Below are 16,993 nucleotides of genomic sequence, written 5' to 3' on the forward strand. Positions count from 1 at the left end.
TGCTTAGCCTTCTACTCTCGGGCTCCATCCATGTCCTTGGAAATGGGAAGATCTCATCCCCTTTTTATGGCTGAATGATATTCCTGTGTGTGTGCCCGCGCTCTCGCGTGCGTGTGCGCGTCCGCGTCCACGTCCCGGCACACGTATGTACCACATCTTCTTTATGCACTCGTCAGTCCGATGGACACTTGGGCTGCTCCCCTCTTCTTGGCTATTGTAAATAACTCTGCGGTAAACATAGGGGCGCGTGTGTCCCTTTGAACTAGTGTTCTTGTATCCTTTGGTCAATTATCCGGTCCTGCGATTGCTGGATGGCAGGGTCGTTCTAGTTTACCTTTTCGAGGAACCTCCGCGCTGCTCTCCACTGTGGCTCTGTTCCCAGGTTGGGCTCCCACCAGCAGTGCGCCAGTGTTCCTTTTCTTCCCCATCCTCGCCGGCACCTGTTGTTTCTTGTGTTACCGATTTTTAGCTAGGCGTTTCTTGACTCCGTTCGTCCTGCTGGTTCACGGTGAACACAGATGACCCTCAAGAGATCCCACCAGTAGGCTTACGGATTTTTCTTGGACTTTGAATCTTCAGGCTCCCCCTGGCCTCTGGCTTGTCTGCACCACACCTGTCCCTTGGCAGCCAGCTCTCTTCTCCTGAAGCCTCATGGTTCAGTGGGCCAAAGAATGGGCCAGAGGGCAGCCAGGCCCCACGGGGGTCCAGAACCTGTTGACCGGTCTTGCAGAACGCGGTCCTGCGGAGGGTCACGAGGCTCTGAGGGCCACCAGCTGCCTCCCTCCGTGGAACCCCGGGCACTGGTTTGTGCCCAGGGGTGGGCGGGTGAGCGGTGGGCCTTTTCGGAGATGGGATGGGTTACAGAGGTGGGCCTCCCGGAAGGCCACTTGGCATCTCTGATGGAGCGCAGTGTGTCCTTCCCCAAATGCCTCTGTTCACAAGTTCCAGTCGGGGGTCTCTCTGAGCGCCTCGCCCCACTCCCCCACCCCCACCCCCACCCCACCCCACCCCACCCCCGTTGGCTTTGGCGGCCAGGATCCCTGGTTTCAATTCTGCACAGGGAGCTCCACCATAAGACTTGCTGGGTTTTCGTCCAAGGGTCCCTGCGAATTTTTGCCCTTGGGCAGGGGGTGGGGGTTAGGAGGTCCATGGAACTGGGGTTGGGGGCCCCCTTCCGTTTTCGAGGGGCATGTGGCAGAAAGGGGGGCATGTTTGGGGGCTTGGTTGGGTGTATATAGCTCTCTCTGTTCCTCAACCTAAACCGGGATTGATGCCGGCCGGGTATTGGCCCTGGAGAAAGGAATGAGATGGGCCCCTGGGATGGGGGGGGGGGTGGTGGTGGTGGGGGGGGTTGGTTGTGTGTGTGTGTGTGTGTGTGTGTGTGTGTGTGTGTTTGTGCGCGCGCCTGTGCCAGCTGTTGGGGGGGAGGGGCGGGTAGAGGGTGGAGTAGGTTGGGTTATCAGGTTATCAGGCAGTCAGTCTTCCAAAACCAGGGAAATGAGGGCTTTTAAGCCCGAGCAGGTTGGGATGCAGAGCAAAGCAGTGGTCACCTCCACCTCGGTGTGATTGTTTAAGGTCATACCCTCATAAGCCATGCCGCCCAGTGCCTGCAGAACGTGATCCTGAAGGTTTTTACGGTTTCCCCAGTGGTTCCCTTCCTGGCCTTTTTGAAAAGCCTTCCTGGATGCCTGAGCCCATGGGAGTTCCACAGGGGAGGGAAAATCCACACCCGCAAGGCAGGGAATTCCAACACTGGGTGGTTAGTATCTTAAGGACTCTTAGAAAGGAGCAGTCACTGTTTGGGACACTCTTCCATTCCAGTCAAGCTATTCCAGGAAGTAGGCCAACCCTTGAAATTGGCGAGAAAAAGGAAACACACGCGAAAACAAGCAGCAGACACCTTGGAAGGTCCCCACCTTCCTGCCAAGCAGGACCTAAGGTGGATCTTTCCCAGACACTAAAGGGCAGGGCGCCTCTGGCACTTCCTGGGAGAAAAAGCAGGGAGAAAGAAGGGCGGGGATCCGGACCAACAAACAAGCGACAGAATCCCCACTCTGCAGCATCTGGGGTCATCTTTGGTTCCTCACATCTGTCTGGATGCAGCCCTCCTCCTCCACACCTTTCCCTGTAGTCACCTGTGCTTACTATCATGAACTCGGGCGCATACCTCCACACCTCCACCCACACCCACACCCACACCCACTCTCGCTCTAGCTCTCCCTCTAGCTCTCGCTCTAGCTGTAGCTCTCGCTCTCTTCCCCCCCCCCCCGCCCCTACACTCACAGGCCCGTGCAAACAGGCACACGGGCAGGCGGACGGGCATACGTGCATACACAGCTTTATTCAGGTAGACCGGTCTGGGCAGGCCCCCTCACTGACGGCCCCGACACAGCCAGTCTCTGTGCAAAGGAGGCTCAGTGGGCCCGACAGACGCCCTTCCTTGTTGTTCCCCTTTCCTTCCTCCCTGCCCCTTTCTGTTTGGCCTCCCACTCCTGAGTTGGGCCCTAGAGCATGGCAAAACAGGCCTCTCTCTGGACAGGGCTCAACCCCTCGCCTAAGTGGCTGAGACTTTGCCTTGGCTGATGGCTCTTCCCCTAGGAAGCCACGGCTGGCTGGCTCCACAGGTCCAGCTGGGGCGCAGTGCCTTTTGAGGTCACATTCGTTCTTCTCCTGCACTAGGGTTCCTCCTTTGCTCTCTCTCCGCTTTTGACTCCTTACTTTCGCGTCTTTACTGGCATTCTTCCTCTGCGCGTGTCCCCACGTTAACCTTTACTGGTGCTATGGAAGTGAACGTGGCCCCCGTGGATTGGGGGAGCAAGGGGCATCGCCTTACGACCATCCCTTGACCGTCCCTTTATTGCCGTGGGAGAGAGTAAGTAACTCATCCCTCTCCTCACTCGGGTCCCCGACCTCCCGCTTTTTAAACCCACCCCAGTGTTTCCCCGGGGTGTCCTCCGACCCGACCCTCTCTTTGCCCTGGGTGCATGCCCCGGGCTCTTTGGCTCTTTTGGCCCTATGGCGCGTGCCCGCTCCATATTCAGGGTGTGGTTGGGCCTCTCCTTTGGCCCTCTCTGTGCCCTCCAGGGCGACCTCCGGGTCAGGACCCTTGATGGCACTCAGGAGGGCTCCTTTGGCAAGAGGCTGCCTGGTGGGCGGTGGGCCCTTTTCCTGGCGGGGCCGCCTGTAGCTTGTGTCTCCTTGTCATTCCTTGTGCCTGTTAGCCCCACAGTGAGGCGCGCCTGGACTGCATCTAGGACAGCATTGGCCGGAGGCACGGTGGATGGTGGTGACCTTCTGCTTCTCTCTTTTCCTTTCACTTTCTACACTAAGCCCAGTGGTGGGGTCGGGGGTGAGGGTGTGGGGCTTGGTGGGAGTGATGGGTGTGCTAGGGGCCCAGAGGGGTGGAGGGGGGCAGGGGCTGTGGGCGGGGCTCGGGTGTGTTTTGGAGGGTGGGTGGGCTGGGGGGGGGGGCCTGGTCCATGGATCCTCCTCCCAGCCCTGACCTTGGGTTATGGGCCAGGCACCGGTGTAAGCAGAAGGCCGCGGTGAGGTGCAACCGTTCCCCTTCGTGGACCCGTGGTGGAGGCCGCGCTCATCCTTGAAAAAGGCGATCCAGACGTTCCTTTGCAAGGAAACAGCATCGGGAACTCAGGACAGGGCAAGATATCTTGTGGCTTTGTTTTTCGTTCCTTGCAGTTCTTCTCCTTATGGGAGCTCTTAACGTCAGTACTTGAAGGAGTTGGAACCTCTTCAGGTTGTGCCTTCCTTCCCCTTGTTCTCAGTCCAGTGGTGTGACCCAGGCCGATGGAGATTTCAGGGTGTGCCTAAGGGGCTGCTGTGTCGTCCATTTCCACGTGCCGGGGCGGGTGGGCGAGCACCCGAGGCTCGCCGCCGCCGCCGCCGCCGCCGCCGCCGCCGCTGCCGCCCCCGCGGCCCCCTTCACGCAGCGGTACACCCGGCCACACGGGCACGCCGCCATGCGCACGCTGAGCATACTGACACACACTGGCACGGGGACGCGGACACGCACATTCCCGGGCGGGCTCTCCAAGCGGGACACGCAGCCAGGCCCTTGGGGGTGGCGTGGGTTGGTCACCTGTGGACGGGCCTGCTCAAGCAAGGCCTGTGAACCTGGAGCCTGGCCTGTTTACCCAGATAGATGGGGACTCCCACATTGGAGGAGAGTCGGTGGCCGTCCTCCGCAGAATGGTGGCCCTGTGTGGGGCCCCGCGACTCGGAGATGTTTGGTGGTGGCCTTGCCAAGGCCCCTGTGGGAGAGCACGGGCTGGGCTGCCTGCCATAGAGTCGGTGCTCGTGTGAGTGCTTGGTTCCCCATTCTGGGGAGCCCCCTGGATGCGGCCCTGTGGCTGCAGGTCGGGTGGGCCATTTCTGGCTGCTTTGTCGGGTCCTGGCAAGGCGGGTGGTGACCTCAGGCTGTAGCTACAGGCCTTGGGGGGAGGCCACGAAGGGACCCGCAAGCCAGCGCGGGAGGGGTGGGGTGGGGGACAGTGGGGGAGAAAGCTTGTTCAGGGGAGGTCCTATGGATGTAAACCATCCCCGCAGAGTCAGAGTCACAGAGGTGGGCTTAGGTGTCCCTTGCCACTTACCTCGCCGGAGAGCAGGGGGCAAGAAAAATGGGGTAGGATAAATGGAAGGGGAAAGGCCCGGCAGGGTGTCAGGCCTCCTGGTCCCCAGTCATTTAGCCCTGCTTAGTGATTTGGTATTCAGCTGGAGTCCCCTTGCCAGGTGTGTGTGTATATGAAACACATATGTATTTCTATATATGCATATACATATACATGTATATATTTATGTGTGTATTCTTATGCATACATATATTCTTCCCCTCTCTCGTTCTCCTTTCCCTGTAATGGGGTGTGTAAGTGTGTCGCTGTGGTGGTGGTGTTGCTGTCCTTTCTTGTCCCCTGAACTCCAGTGCCTTGTGAATTTTCGTGTTTTGCGTGTTGAGGGGCACTGGCTGTGGGGGCCTCGTTTTGGTTTTTACTTTGTCCTTTTGCTTTCTGAGTACCTCTGTGTGCTTCCGTGTGGGCCCGTGGGCCCGCGGGGGCGCGCGCGCGAGGGTGTGTGTGTGTGTGTGTGTGTGTGTGTGATAGAGAGAGAGAGAGAGAGAGAGGAGAGAGCGGGAGAGCGCGAGAGTGTTGTTGTTGTGGTAGCTGCTGTTGTTGTTTTGTTTTGTTGTTGTTGTTTTGTTTTAACCTTAGATGTGGCTGAGGACCAAGACCTGAGGTGGTTGGGATGAAGGGGGAGGGGGCAGGGTCCGGATTCAGTTGGCATACGTGGAGCCATACTGCCATCAAGCGGAAATTGTTTCTGTCCAAGGCAGCCGCCTGGGCTCCAGTGGTGAGGAAAGCCCAGGAGTTGAGGAGGAGCTGGCTTGGGGCGGGTGAGGGGTGAGGGCAGAACGGGGCAGAGAGGGAAGGGGAAGCGGTGGGCCCTGTGTCCAGGGACACCTGGACACCTGGCTCCTGGCCTTCCCTTCACCTGTGTGCTGGATCCCAGATTGGACCCTGGCTCCGGAGCTGAGGAAGTCACTCAGAAGCCCCAGGGGCAGCCTGAGATGGCTGAGCCCGGAAGTTGCCTGGGACTGCCAAGCGCCATTGGCCGGGCCCGGAACCTCTAAACTGCCTCGGCTCCCGGTGAGGAAAGGGAAAGGGGCCTCCTGATCCCCTCGTGGCCCCAGGCAGGGCACTCCCCACAAAGGACACCAGAGGAAAATACCCGCCCTGGTCCCCTTGGGCAGTGGAGAGTTGCTTCCCCTGGGCCCACCCCAAAATGGCTGACAGGGAAGCTCCGCCCCCCCCTCCCCCAGGCTGTTTGGCCTTGGGGCTGCCTGCTGTATCCCCAGGGTCCCCAGAACCCTGCTTCCCGACTGGGTCCCACTGGCAGGCACAATTCCTTCGCGGCTTCTGAGGCCTGATGGGCCTGAGACCCCGGCTTGGGCAGGGCCCAGACAATCCAGGGCATCCCTGCTGACGTTCCCTCCCACCGCCCCCACGGGGGGGGGGGGGGGGGGCGGGGGGCCTGGAGGAAGACTGGTTGCTGCTGCCTGGGCTTTTCAGAGACAGTTTCCGCTGGATGGCACTGTGGCTCCAGAGATGGCAAGTCACCCCTTTCCCTGCCCCCACTGAGCCTTCCTCTTCCCCCTTTGGCTGCCAGACACTGGGTGGAGAACCACCACCAGCACCACCACCAGCACCAGCAGCACCACCACCACCACCACCACCAGCACAGCACCACCACCACCCCTGCCCTTCTCCAGCCTCCTCTAGCCTCTGCCTTCTCTCCTGCTCTCCGGCTCTCCGTCCCCCTCCTCATCCAAGCCACAGAGCACCCATCTCAACTCTGGCTGGGCTCCTGGCCAACTTGACCACTTTGGGGCAAACCTGCAAGTGTAACTAGGCCTTTTTTTTTTTGTTTGTTTGTTTTGTTTTTTCTTTTTCTTTTCCTTCAAGTTTTTCCTTTGACTCCAGTTAGTTTAACGTGCGGCTCGTTGCATTCCTCTCGGGTGTCTAATATACTGATTCAGTAGTTCCCTAGGTCACCTGGTGCTCATCTGGACTCTGTGCACTGGCTAATCCCCAGTGACCTGTTTCACCACCCCCACCTTCTCCCATTGGGTAACCATCAGTTCTCTGTAATTCAGAGTCCGCCTCTGGATCTCTTCCCCCACCCCCCCCACCCCTCCACCCCCGCACCTTTGTGTTTTCTTCTTAAATTCCCCACATGAGTGAAATCGTAAGGTATTTGTGTTTGTCCGCCTGACTCAGTTTGCTTAGCCTTCTACTCTCGGGCTCCATCCATGTCCTTGGAAATGGGAAGATCTCATCCCCTTTTTATGGCTGAATGATATTCCTGTGTGTGTGCCCGCGCTCTCGCGTGCGTGTGCGCGTCCGCGTCCACGTCCCGGCACACGTATGTACCACATCTTCTTTATGCACTCGTCAGTCCGATGGACACTTGGGCTGCTCCCCTCTTCTTGGCTATTGTAAATAACTCTGCGGTAAACATAGGGGCGCGTGTGTCCCTTTGAACTAGTGTTCTTGTATCCTTTGGTCAATTATCCGGTCCTGCGATTGCTGGATGGCAGGGTCGTTCTAGTTTACCTTTTCGAGGAACCTCCGCGCTGCTCTCCACTGTGGCTCTGTTCCCAGGTTGGGCTCCCACCAGCAGTGCGCCAGTGTTCCTTTTCTTCCCCATCCTCGCCGGCACCTGTTGTTTCTTGTGTTACCGATTTTTAGCTAGGCGTTTCTTGACTCCGTTCGTCCTGCTGGTTCACGGTGAACACAGATGACCCTCAAGAGATCCCACCAGTAGGCTTACGGATTTTTCTTGGACTTTGAATCTTCAGGCTCCCCCTGGCCTCTGGCTTGTCTGCACCACACCTGTCCCTTGGCAGCCAGCTCTCTTCTCCTGAAGCCTCATGGTTCAGTGGGCCAAAGAATGGGCCAGAGGGCAGCCAGGCCCCACGGGGGTCCAGAACCTGTTGACCGGTCTTGCAGAACGCGGTCCTGCGGAGGGTCACGAGGCTCTGAGGGCCACCAGCTGCCTCCCTCCGTGGAACCCCGGGCACTGGTTTGTGCCCAGGGGTGGGCGGGTGAGCGGTGGGCCTTTTCGGAGATGGGATGGGTTACAGAGGTGGGCCTCCCGGAAGGCCACTTGGCATCTCTGATGGAGCGCAGTGTGTCCTTCCCCAAATGCCTCTGTTCACAAGTTCCAGTCGGGGGTCTCTCTGAGCGCCTCGCCCCACTCCCCCACCCCCACCCCCACCCCACCCCACCCCACCCCCGTTGGCTTTGGCGGCCAGGATCCCTGGTTTCAATTCTGCACAGGGAGCTCCACCATAAGACTTGCTGGGTTTTCGTCCAAGGGTCCCTGCGAATTTTTGCCCTTGGGCAGGGGGTGGGGGTTAGGAGGTCCATGGAACTGGGGTTGGGGGCCCCCTTCCGTTTTCGAGGGGCATGTGGCAGAAAGGGGGGCATGTTTGGGGGCTTGGTTGGGTGTATATAGCTCTCTCTGTTCCTCAACCTAAACCGGGATTGATGCCGGCCGGGTATTGGCCCTGGAGAAAGGAATGAGATGGGCCCCTGGGATGGGGGGGGGGGTGGTGGTGGTGGGGGGGGTTGGTTGTGTGTGTGTGTGTGTGTGTGTGTGTGTGTGTGTGTTTGTGCGCGCGCCTGTGCCAGCTGTTGGGGGGGAGGGGCGGGTAGAGGGTGGAGTAGGTTGGGTTATCAGGTTATCAGGCAGTCAGTCTTCCAAAACCAGGGAAATGAGGGCTTTTAAGCCCGAGCAGGTTGGGATGCAGAGCAAAGCAGTGGTCACCTCCACCTCGGTGTGATTGTTTAAGGTCATACCCTCATAAGCCATGCCGCCCAGTGCCTGCAGAACGTGATCCTGAAGGTTTTTACGGTTTCCCCAGTGGTTCCCTTCCTGGCCTTTTTGAAAAGCCTTCCTGGATGCCTGAGCCCATGGGAGTTCCACAGGGGAGGGAAAATCCACACCCGCAAGGCAGGGAATTCCAACACTGGGTGGTTAGTATCTTAAGGACTCTTAGAAAGGAGCAGTCACTGTTTGGGACACTCTTCCATTCCAGTCAAGCTATTCCAGGAAGTAGGCCAACCCTTGAAATTGGCGAGAAAAAGGAAACACACGCGAAAACAAGCAGCAGACACCTTGGAAGGTCCCCACCTTCCTGCCAAGCAGGACCTAAGGTGGATCTTTCCCAGACACTAAAGGGCAGGGCGCCTCTGGCACTTCCTGGGAGAAAAAGCAGGGAGAAAGAAGGGCGGGGATCCGGACCAACAAACAAGCGACAGAATCCCCACTCTGCAGCATCTGGGGTCATCTTTGGTTCCTCACATCTGTCTGGATGCAGCCCTCCTCCTCCACACCTTTCCCTGTAGTCACCTGTGCTTACTATCATGAACTCGGGCGCATACCTCCACACCTCCACCCACACCCACACCCACACCCACTCTCGCTCTAGCTCTCCCTCTAGCTCTCGCTCTAGCTGTAGCTCTCGCTCTCTTCCCCCCCCCCCCGCCCCTACACTCACAGGCCCGTGCAAACAGGCACACGGGCAGGCGGACGGGCATACGTGCATACACAGCTTTATTCAGGTAGACCGGTCTGGGCAGGCCCCCTCACTGACGGCCCCGACACAGCCAGTCTCTGTGCAAAGGAGGCTCAGTGGGCCCGACAGACGCCCTTCCTTGTTGTTCCCCTTTCCTTCCTCCCTGCCCCTTTCTGTTTGGCCTCCCACTCCTGAGTTGGGCCCTAGAGCATGGCAAAACAGGCCTCTCTCTGGACAGGGCTCAACCCCTCGCCTAAGTGGCTGAGACTTTGCCTTGGCTGATGGCTCTTCCCCTAGGAAGCCACGGCTGGCTGGCTCCACAGGTCCAGCTGGGGCGCAGTGCCTTTTGAGGTCACATTCGTTCTTCTCCTGCACTAGGGTTCCTCCTTTGCTCTCTCTCCGCTTTTGACTCCTTACTTTCGCGTCTTTACTGGCATTCTTCCTCTGCGCGTGTCCCCACGTTAACCTTTACTGGTGCTATGGAAGTGAACGTGGCCCCCGTGGATTGGGGGAGCAAGGGGCATCGCCTTACGACCATCCCTTGACCGTCCCTTTATTGCCGTGGGAGAGAGTAAGTAACTCATCCCTCTCCTCACTCGGGTCCCCGACCTCCCGCTTTTTAAACCCACCCCAGTGTTTCCCCGGGGTGTCCTCCGACCCGACCCTCTCTTTGCCCTGGGTGCATGCCCCGGGCTCTTTGGCTCTTTTGGCCCTATGGCGCGTGCCCGCTCCATATTCAGGGTGTGGTTGGGCCTCTCCTTTGGCCCTCTCTGTGCCCTCCAGGGCGACCTCCGGGTCAGGACCCTTGATGGCACTCAGGAGGGCTCCTTTGGCAAGAGGCTGCCTGGTGGGCGGTGGGCCCTTTTCCTGGCGGGGCCGCCTGTAGCTTGTGTCTCCTTGTCATTCCTTGTGCCTGTTAGCCCCACAGTGAGGCGCGCCTGGACTGCATCTAGGACAGCATTGGCCGGAGGCACGGTGGATGGTGGTGACCTTCTGCTTCTCTCTTTTCCTTTCACTTTCTACACTAAGCCCAGTGGTGGGGTCGGGGGTGAGGGTGTGGGGCTTGGTGGGAGTGATGGGTGTGCTAGGGGCCCAGAGGGGTGGAGGGGGGCAGGGGCTGTGGGCGGGGCTCGGGTGTGTTTTGGAGGGTGGGTGGGCTGGGGGGGGGGGCCTGGTCCATGGATCCTCCTCCCAGCCCTGACCTTGGGTTATGGGCCAGGCACCGGTGTAAGCAGAAGGCCGCGGTGAGGTGCAACCGTTCCCCTTCGTGGACCCGTGGTGGAGGCCGCGCTCATCCTTGAAAAAGGCGATCCAGACGTTCCTTTGCAAGGAAACAGCATCGGGAACTCAGGACAGGGCAAGATATCTTGTGGCTTTGTTTTTCGTTCCTTGCAGTTCTTCTCCTTATGGGAGCTCTTAACGTCAGTACTTGAAGGAGTTGGAACCTCTTCAGGTTGTGCCTTCCTTCCCCTTGTTCTCAGTCCAGTGGTGTGACCCAGGCCGATGGAGATTTCAGGGTGTGCCTAAGGGGCTGCTGTGTCGTCCATTTCCACGTGCCGGGGCGGGTGGGCGAGCACCCGAGGCTCGCCGCCGCCGCCGCCGCCGCCGCCGCCGCCGCTGCCGCCCCCGCGGCCCCCTTCACGCAGCGGTACACCCGGCCACACGGGCACGCCGCCATGCGCACGCTGAGCATACTGACACACACTGGCACGGGGACGCGGACACGCACATTCCCGGGCGGGCTCTCCAAGCGGGACACGCAGCCAGGCCCTTGGGGGTGGCGTGGGTTGGTCACCTGTGGACGGGCCTGCTCAAGCAAGGCCTGTGAACCTGGAGCCTGGCCTGTTTACCCAGATAGATGGGGACTCCCACATTGGAGGAGAGTCGGTGGCCGTCCTCCGCAGAATGGTGGCCCTGTGTGGGGCCCCGCGACTCGGAGATGTTTGGTGGTGGCCTTGCCAAGGCCCCTGTGGGAGAGCACGGGCTGGGCTGCCTGCCATAGAGTCGGTGCTCGTGTGAGTGCTTGGTTCCCCATTCTGGGGAGCCCCCTGGATGCGGCCCTGTGGCTGCAGGTCGGGTGGGCCATTTCTGGCTGCTTTGTCGGGTCCTGGCAAGGCGGGTGGTGACCTCAGGCTGTAGCTACAGGCCTTGGGGGGAGGCCACGAAGGGACCCGCAAGCCAGCGCGGGAGGGGTGGGGTGGGGGACAGTGGGGGAGAAAGCTTGTTCAGGGGAGGTCCTATGGATGTAAACCATCCCCGCAGAGTCAGAGTCACAGAGGTGGGCTTAGGTGTCCCTTGCCACTTACCTCGCCGGAGAGCAGGGGGCAAGAAAAATGGGGTAGGATAAATGGAAGGGGAAAGGCCCGGCAGGGTGTCAGGCCTCCTGGTCCCCAGTCATTTAGCCCTGCTTAGTGATTTGGTATTCAGCTGGAGTCCCCTTGCCAGGTGTGTGTGTATATGAAACACATATGTATTTCTATATATGCATATACATATACATGTATATATTTATGTGTGTATTCTTATGCATACATATATTCTTCCCCTCTCTCGTTCTCCTTTCCCTGTAATGGGGTGTGTAAGTGTGTCGCTGTGGTGGTGGTGTTGCTGTCCTTTCTTGTCCCCTGAACTCCAGTGCCTTGTGAATTTTCGTGTTTTGCGTGTTGAGGGGCACTGGCTGTGGGGGCCTCGTTTTGGTTTTTACTTTGTCCTTTTGCTTTCTGAGTACCTCTGTGTGCTTCCGTGTGGGCCCGTGGGCCCGCGGGGGCGCGCGCGCGAGGGTGTGTGTGTGTGTGTGTGTGTGTGTGTGATAGAGAGAGAGAGAGAGAGAGGAGAGAGCGGGAGAGCGCGAGAGTGTTGTTGTTGTGGTAGCTGCTGTTGTTGTTTTGTTTTGTTGTTGTTGTTTTGTTTTAACCTTAGATGTGGCTGAGGACCAAGACCTGAGGTGGTTGGGATGAAGGGGGAGGGGGCAGGGTCCGGATTCAGTTGGCATACGTGGAGCCATACTGCCATCAAGCGGAAATTGTTTCTGTCCAAGGCAGCCGCCTGGGCTCCAGTGGTGAGGAAAGCCCAGGAGTTGAGGAGGAGCTGGCTTGGGGCGGGTGAGGGGTGAGGGCAGAACGGGGCAGAGAGGGAAGGGGAAGCGGTGGGCCCTGTGTCCAGGGACACCTGGACACCTGGCTCCTGGCCTTCCCTTCACCTGTGTGCTGGATCCCAGATTGGACCCTGGCTCCGGAGCTGAGGAAGTCACTCAGAAGCCCCAGGGGCAGCCTGAGATGGCTGAGCCCGGAAGTTGCCTGGGACTGCCAAGCGCCATTGGCCGGGCCCGGAACCTCTAAACTGCCTCGGCTCCCGGTGAGGAAAGGGAAAGGGGCCTCCTGATCCCCTCGTGGCCCCAGGCAGGGCACTCCCCACAAAGGACACCAGAGGAAAATACCCGCCCTGGTCCCCTTGGGCAGTGGAGAGTTGCTTCCCCTGGGCCCACCCCAAAATGGCTGACAGGGAAGCTCCGCCCCCCCCTCCCCCAGGCTGTTTGGCCTTGGGGCTGCCTGCTGTATCCCCAGGGTCCCCAGAACCCTGCTTCCCGACTGGGTCCCACTGGCAGGCACAATTCCTTCGAGGCTTCTGAGGCCTGATGGGCCTGAGACCCCGGCTTGGGCAGGGCCCAGACAATCCAGGGCATCCCTGCTGACGTTCCCTCCCACCGCCCCCACGGGGGGGGGGGGGGGGGGGCGGGGGGCCTGGAGGAAGACTGGTTGCTGCTGCCTGGGCTTTTCAGAGACAGTTTCCGCTGGATGGCACTGTGGCTCCAGAGATGGCAAGTCACCCCTTTCCCTGCCCCCACTGAGCCTTCCTCTTCCCCCTTTGGCTGCCAGACACTGGGTGGAGAACCACCACCAGCACCACCACCAGCACCAGCAGCACCACCACCACCACCACCAGCACAGCACCACCACCACCCCTGCCCTTCTCCAGCCTCCTCTAGCCTCTGCCTTCTCTCCTGCTCTCCGGCTCTCCGTCCCCCTCCTCATCCAAGCCACAGAGCACCCATCTCAACTCTGGCTGGGCTCCTGGCCAACTTGACCACTTTGGGGCAAACCTGCAAGTGTAACTAGGCCTTTTTTTTTTGTTTGTTTGTTTTGTTTTTTCTTTTTCTTTTCCTTCAAGTTTTTCCTTTGACTCCAGTTAGTTTAACGTGCGGCTCGTTGCATTCCTCTCGGGTGTCTAATATACTGATTCAGTAGTTCCCTAGGTCACCTGGTGCTCATCTGGACTCTGTGCACTGGCTAATCCCCAGTGACCTGTTTCACCACCCCCACCTTCTCCCATTGGGTAACCATCAGTTCTCTGTAATTCAGAGTCCGCCTCTGGATCTCTTCCCCCACCCCCCCCACCCCTCCACCCCGCACCTTTGTGTTTTCTTCTTAAATTCCCCACATGAGTGAAATCGTAAGGTATTTGTGTTTGTCCGCCTGACTCAGTTTGCTTAGCCTTCTACTCTCGGGCTCCATCCATGTCCTTGGAAATGGGAAGATCTCATCCCCTTTTTATGGCTGAATGATATTCCTGTGTGTGTGCCCGCGCTCTCGCGTGCGTGTGCGCGTCCGCGTCCACGTCCCGGCACACGTATGTACCACATCTTCTTTATGCACTCGTCAGTCCGATGGACACTTGGGCTGCTCCCCTCTTCTTGGCTATTGTAAATAACTCTGCGGTAAACATAGGGGCGCGTGTGTCCCTTTGAACTAGTGTTCTTGTATCCTTTGGTCAATTATCCGGTCCTGCGATTGCTGGATGGCAGGGTCGTTCTAGTTTACCTTTTCGAGGAACCTCCGCGCTGCTCTCCACTGTGGCTCTGTTCCCAGGTTGGGCTCCCACCAGCAGTGCGCCAGTGTTCCTTTTCTTCCCCATCCTCGCCGGCACCTGTTGTTTCTTGTGTTACCGATTTTTAGCTAGGCGTTTCTTGACTCCGTTCGTCCTGCTGGTTCACGGTGAACACAGATGACCCTCAAGAGATCCCACCAGTAGGCTTACGGATTTTTCTTGGACTTTGAATCTTCAGGCTCCCCCTGGCCTCTGGCTTGTCTGCACCACACCTGTCCCTTGGCAGCCAGCTCTCTTCTCCTGAAGCCTCATGGTTCAGTGGGCCAAAGAATGGGCCAGAGGGCAGCCAGGCCCCACGGGGGTCCAGAACCTGTTGACCGGTCTTGCAGAACGCGGTCCTGCGGAGGGTCACGAGGCTCTGAGGGCCACCAGCTGCCTCCCTCCGTGGAACCCCGGGCACTGGTTTGTGCCCAGGGGTGGGCGGGTGAGCGGTGGGCCTTTTCGGAGATGGGATGGGTTACAGAGGTGGGCCTCCCGGAAGGCCACTTGGCATCTCTGATGGAGCGCAGTGTGTCCTTCCCCAAATGCCTCTGTTCACAAGTTCCAGTCGGGGGTCTCTCTGAGCGCCTCGCCCCACTCCCCCACCCCCACCCCCACCCCACCCCACCCCACCCCCGTTGGCTTTGGCGGCCAGGATCCCTGGTTTCAATTCTGCACAGGGAGCTCCACCATAAGACTTGCTGGGTTTTCGTCCAAGGGTCCCTGCGAATTTTTGCCCTTGGGCAGGGGGTGGGGGTTAGGAGGTCCATGGAACTGGGGTTGGGGGCCCCCTTCCGTTTTCGAGGGGCATGTGGCAGAAAGGGGGGCATGTTTGGGGGCTTGGTTGGGTGTATATAGCTCTCTCTGTTCCTCAACCTAAACCGGGATTGATGCCGGCCGGGTATTGGCCCTGGAGAAAGGAATGAGATGGGCCCCTGGGATGGGGGGGGGGGTGGTGGTGGTGGGGGGGGTTGGTTGTGTGTGTGTGTGTGTGTGTGTGTGTGTGTGTGTGTTTGTGCGCGCGCCTGTGCCAGCTGTTGGGGGGGAGGGGCGGTAGAGGGTGGAGTAGGTTGGGTTATCAGGTTATCAGGCAGTCAGTCTTCCAAAACCAGGGAAATGAGGGCTTTTAAGCCCGAGCAGGTTGGGATGCAGAGCAAAGCAGTGGTCACCTCCACCTCGGTGTGATTGTTTAAGGTCATACCCTCATAAGCCATGCCGCCCAGTGCCTGCAGAACGTGATCCTGAAGGTTTTTACGGTTTCCCCAGTGGTTCCCTTCCTGGCCTTTTTGAAAAGCCTTCCTGGATGCCTGAGCCCATGGGAGTTCCACAGGGGAGGGAAAATCCACACCCGCAAGGCAGGGAATTCCAACACTGGGTGGTTAGTATCTTAAGGACTCTTAGAAAGGAGCAGTCACTGTTTGGGACACTCTTCCATTCCAGTCAAGCTATTCCAGGAAGTAGGCCAACCCTTGAAATTGGCGAGAAAAAGGAAACACACGCGAAAACAAGCAGCAGACACCTTGGAAGGTCCCCACCTTCCTGCCAAGCAGGACCTAAGGTGGATCTTTCCCAGACACTAAAGGGCAGGGCGCCTCTGGCACTTCCTGGGAGAAAAAGCAGGGAGAAAGAAGGGCGGGGATCCGGACCAACAAACAAGCGACAGAATCCCCACTCTGCAGCATCTGGGGTCATCTTTGGTTCCTCACATCTGTCTGGATGCAGCCCTCCTCCTCCACACCTTTCCCTGTAGTCACCTGTGCTTACTATCATGAACTCGGGCGCATACCTCCACACCTCCACCCACACCCACACCCACACCCACTCTCGCTCTAGCTCTCCCTCTAGCTCTCGCTCTAGCTGTAGCTCTCGCTCTCTTCCCCCCCCCCCCGCCCCTACACTCACAGGCCCGTGCAAACAGGCACACGGGCAGGCGGACGGGCATACGTGCATACACAGCTTTATTCAGGTAGACCGGTCTGGGCAGGCCCCCTCACTGACGGCCCCGACACAGCCAGTCTCTGTGCAAAGGAGGCTCAGTGGGCCCGACAGACGCCCTTCCTTGTTGTTCCCCTTTCCTTCCTCCCTGCCCCTTTCTGTTTGGCCTCCCACTCCTGAGTTGGGCCCTAGAGCATGGCAAAACAGGCCTCTCTCTGGACAGGGCTCAACCCCTCGCCTAAGTGGCTGAGACTTTGCCTTGGCTGATGGCTCTTCCCCTAGGAAGCCACGGCTGGCTGGCTCCACAGGTCCAGCTGGGGCGCAGTGCCTTTTGAGGTCACATTCGTTCTTCTCCTGCACTAGGGTTCCTCCTTTGCTCTCTCTCCGCTTTTGACTCCTTACTTTCGCGTCTTTACTGGCATTCTTCCTCTGCGCGTGTCCCCACGTTAACCTTTACTGGTGCTATGGAAGTGAACGTGGCCCCCGTGGATTGGGGGAGCAAGGGGCATCGCCTTACGACCATCCCTTGACCGTCCCTTTATTGCCGTGGGAGAGAGTAAGTAACTCATCCCTCTCCTCACTCGGGTCCCCGACCTCCCGCTTTTTAAACCCACCCCAGTGTTTCCCCGGGGTGTCCTCCGACCCGACCCTCTCTTTGCCCTGGGTGCATGCCCCGGGCTCTTTGGCTCTTTTGGCCCTATGGCGCGTGCCCGCTCCATATTCAGGGTGTGGTTGGGCCTCTCCTTTGGCCCTCTCTGTGCCCTCCAGGGCGACCTCCGGGTCAGGACCCTTGATGGCACTCAGGAGGGCTCCTTTGGCAAGAGGCTGCCTGGTGGGCGGTGGGCCCTTTTCCTGGCGGGGCCGCCTGTAGCTTGTGTCTCCTTGTCATTCCTTGTGCCTGTTAGCCCCACAGTGAGGCGCGCCTGGACTGCATCTAGGACAGCATTGGCCGGAGGCACGGTGGATGGTGGTGACCTTCTGCTTCTCTCTTTTCCTTTCACTTTCTACACTAAGCCCAGTGGTGGGGTCGGGGGTGAGGGTGTGGGGCTTGGTGGGAGTGATGGGTGTGCTAGGGGCCCAGAGGGGTGGAGGGGGGCAGGGGCT

At 59.0% G+C, this 16,993-nt stretch overlaps 1 protein-coding gene across 49 annotated transcripts in view; it reads left to right on the forward strand.

Moving 5' to 3' along the window:
* The window catches only part of LOC129517460 (negative regulator of P-body association), a 112,308-nt gene that overhangs the window by 67,787 nt on the left and 27,528 nt on the right, over positions 1 to 16,993 (forward strand). For 34 of the 49 annotated variants that reach the window (XR_008666031.1, XR_008666032.1, XR_008666052.1 and 31 more), the window contains 10 exons: positions 1,576 to 2,872; positions 3,222 to 3,283; positions 3,521 to 4,316; positions 5,521 to 5,657; positions 8,366 to 9,662; positions 10,012 to 10,073; positions 10,311 to 11,106; positions 12,309 to 12,445; positions 15,149 to 16,445; positions 16,795 to 16,856. The gene's annotated coding sequence lies outside the window, so the exon portion shown is untranslated. Of the gene's footprint in view, positions 1 to 1,575; positions 3,287 to 3,520; positions 4,317 to 5,520; positions 5,658 to 8,365; positions 10,074 to 10,310; positions 11,107 to 12,308; positions 12,446 to 15,148; positions 16,857 to 16,993 lie in introns of all 49 variants that reach the window. The other 15 variants (XR_008666041.1, XR_008666017.1, XR_008666026.1 and 12 more) reach the window with 11 other exon arrangements.

Source organism: Nyctereutes procyonoides, unplaced genomic scaffold, assembly GCF_905146905.1.
Source record: "Nyctereutes procyonoides isolate TBG_1078 unplaced genomic scaffold, NYPRO_anot_genome, whole genome shotgun sequence".
In the NCBI taxonomy this organism is placed as follows: domain Eukaryota; kingdom Metazoa; phylum Chordata; class Mammalia; order Carnivora; family Canidae; genus Nyctereutes; species Nyctereutes procyonoides.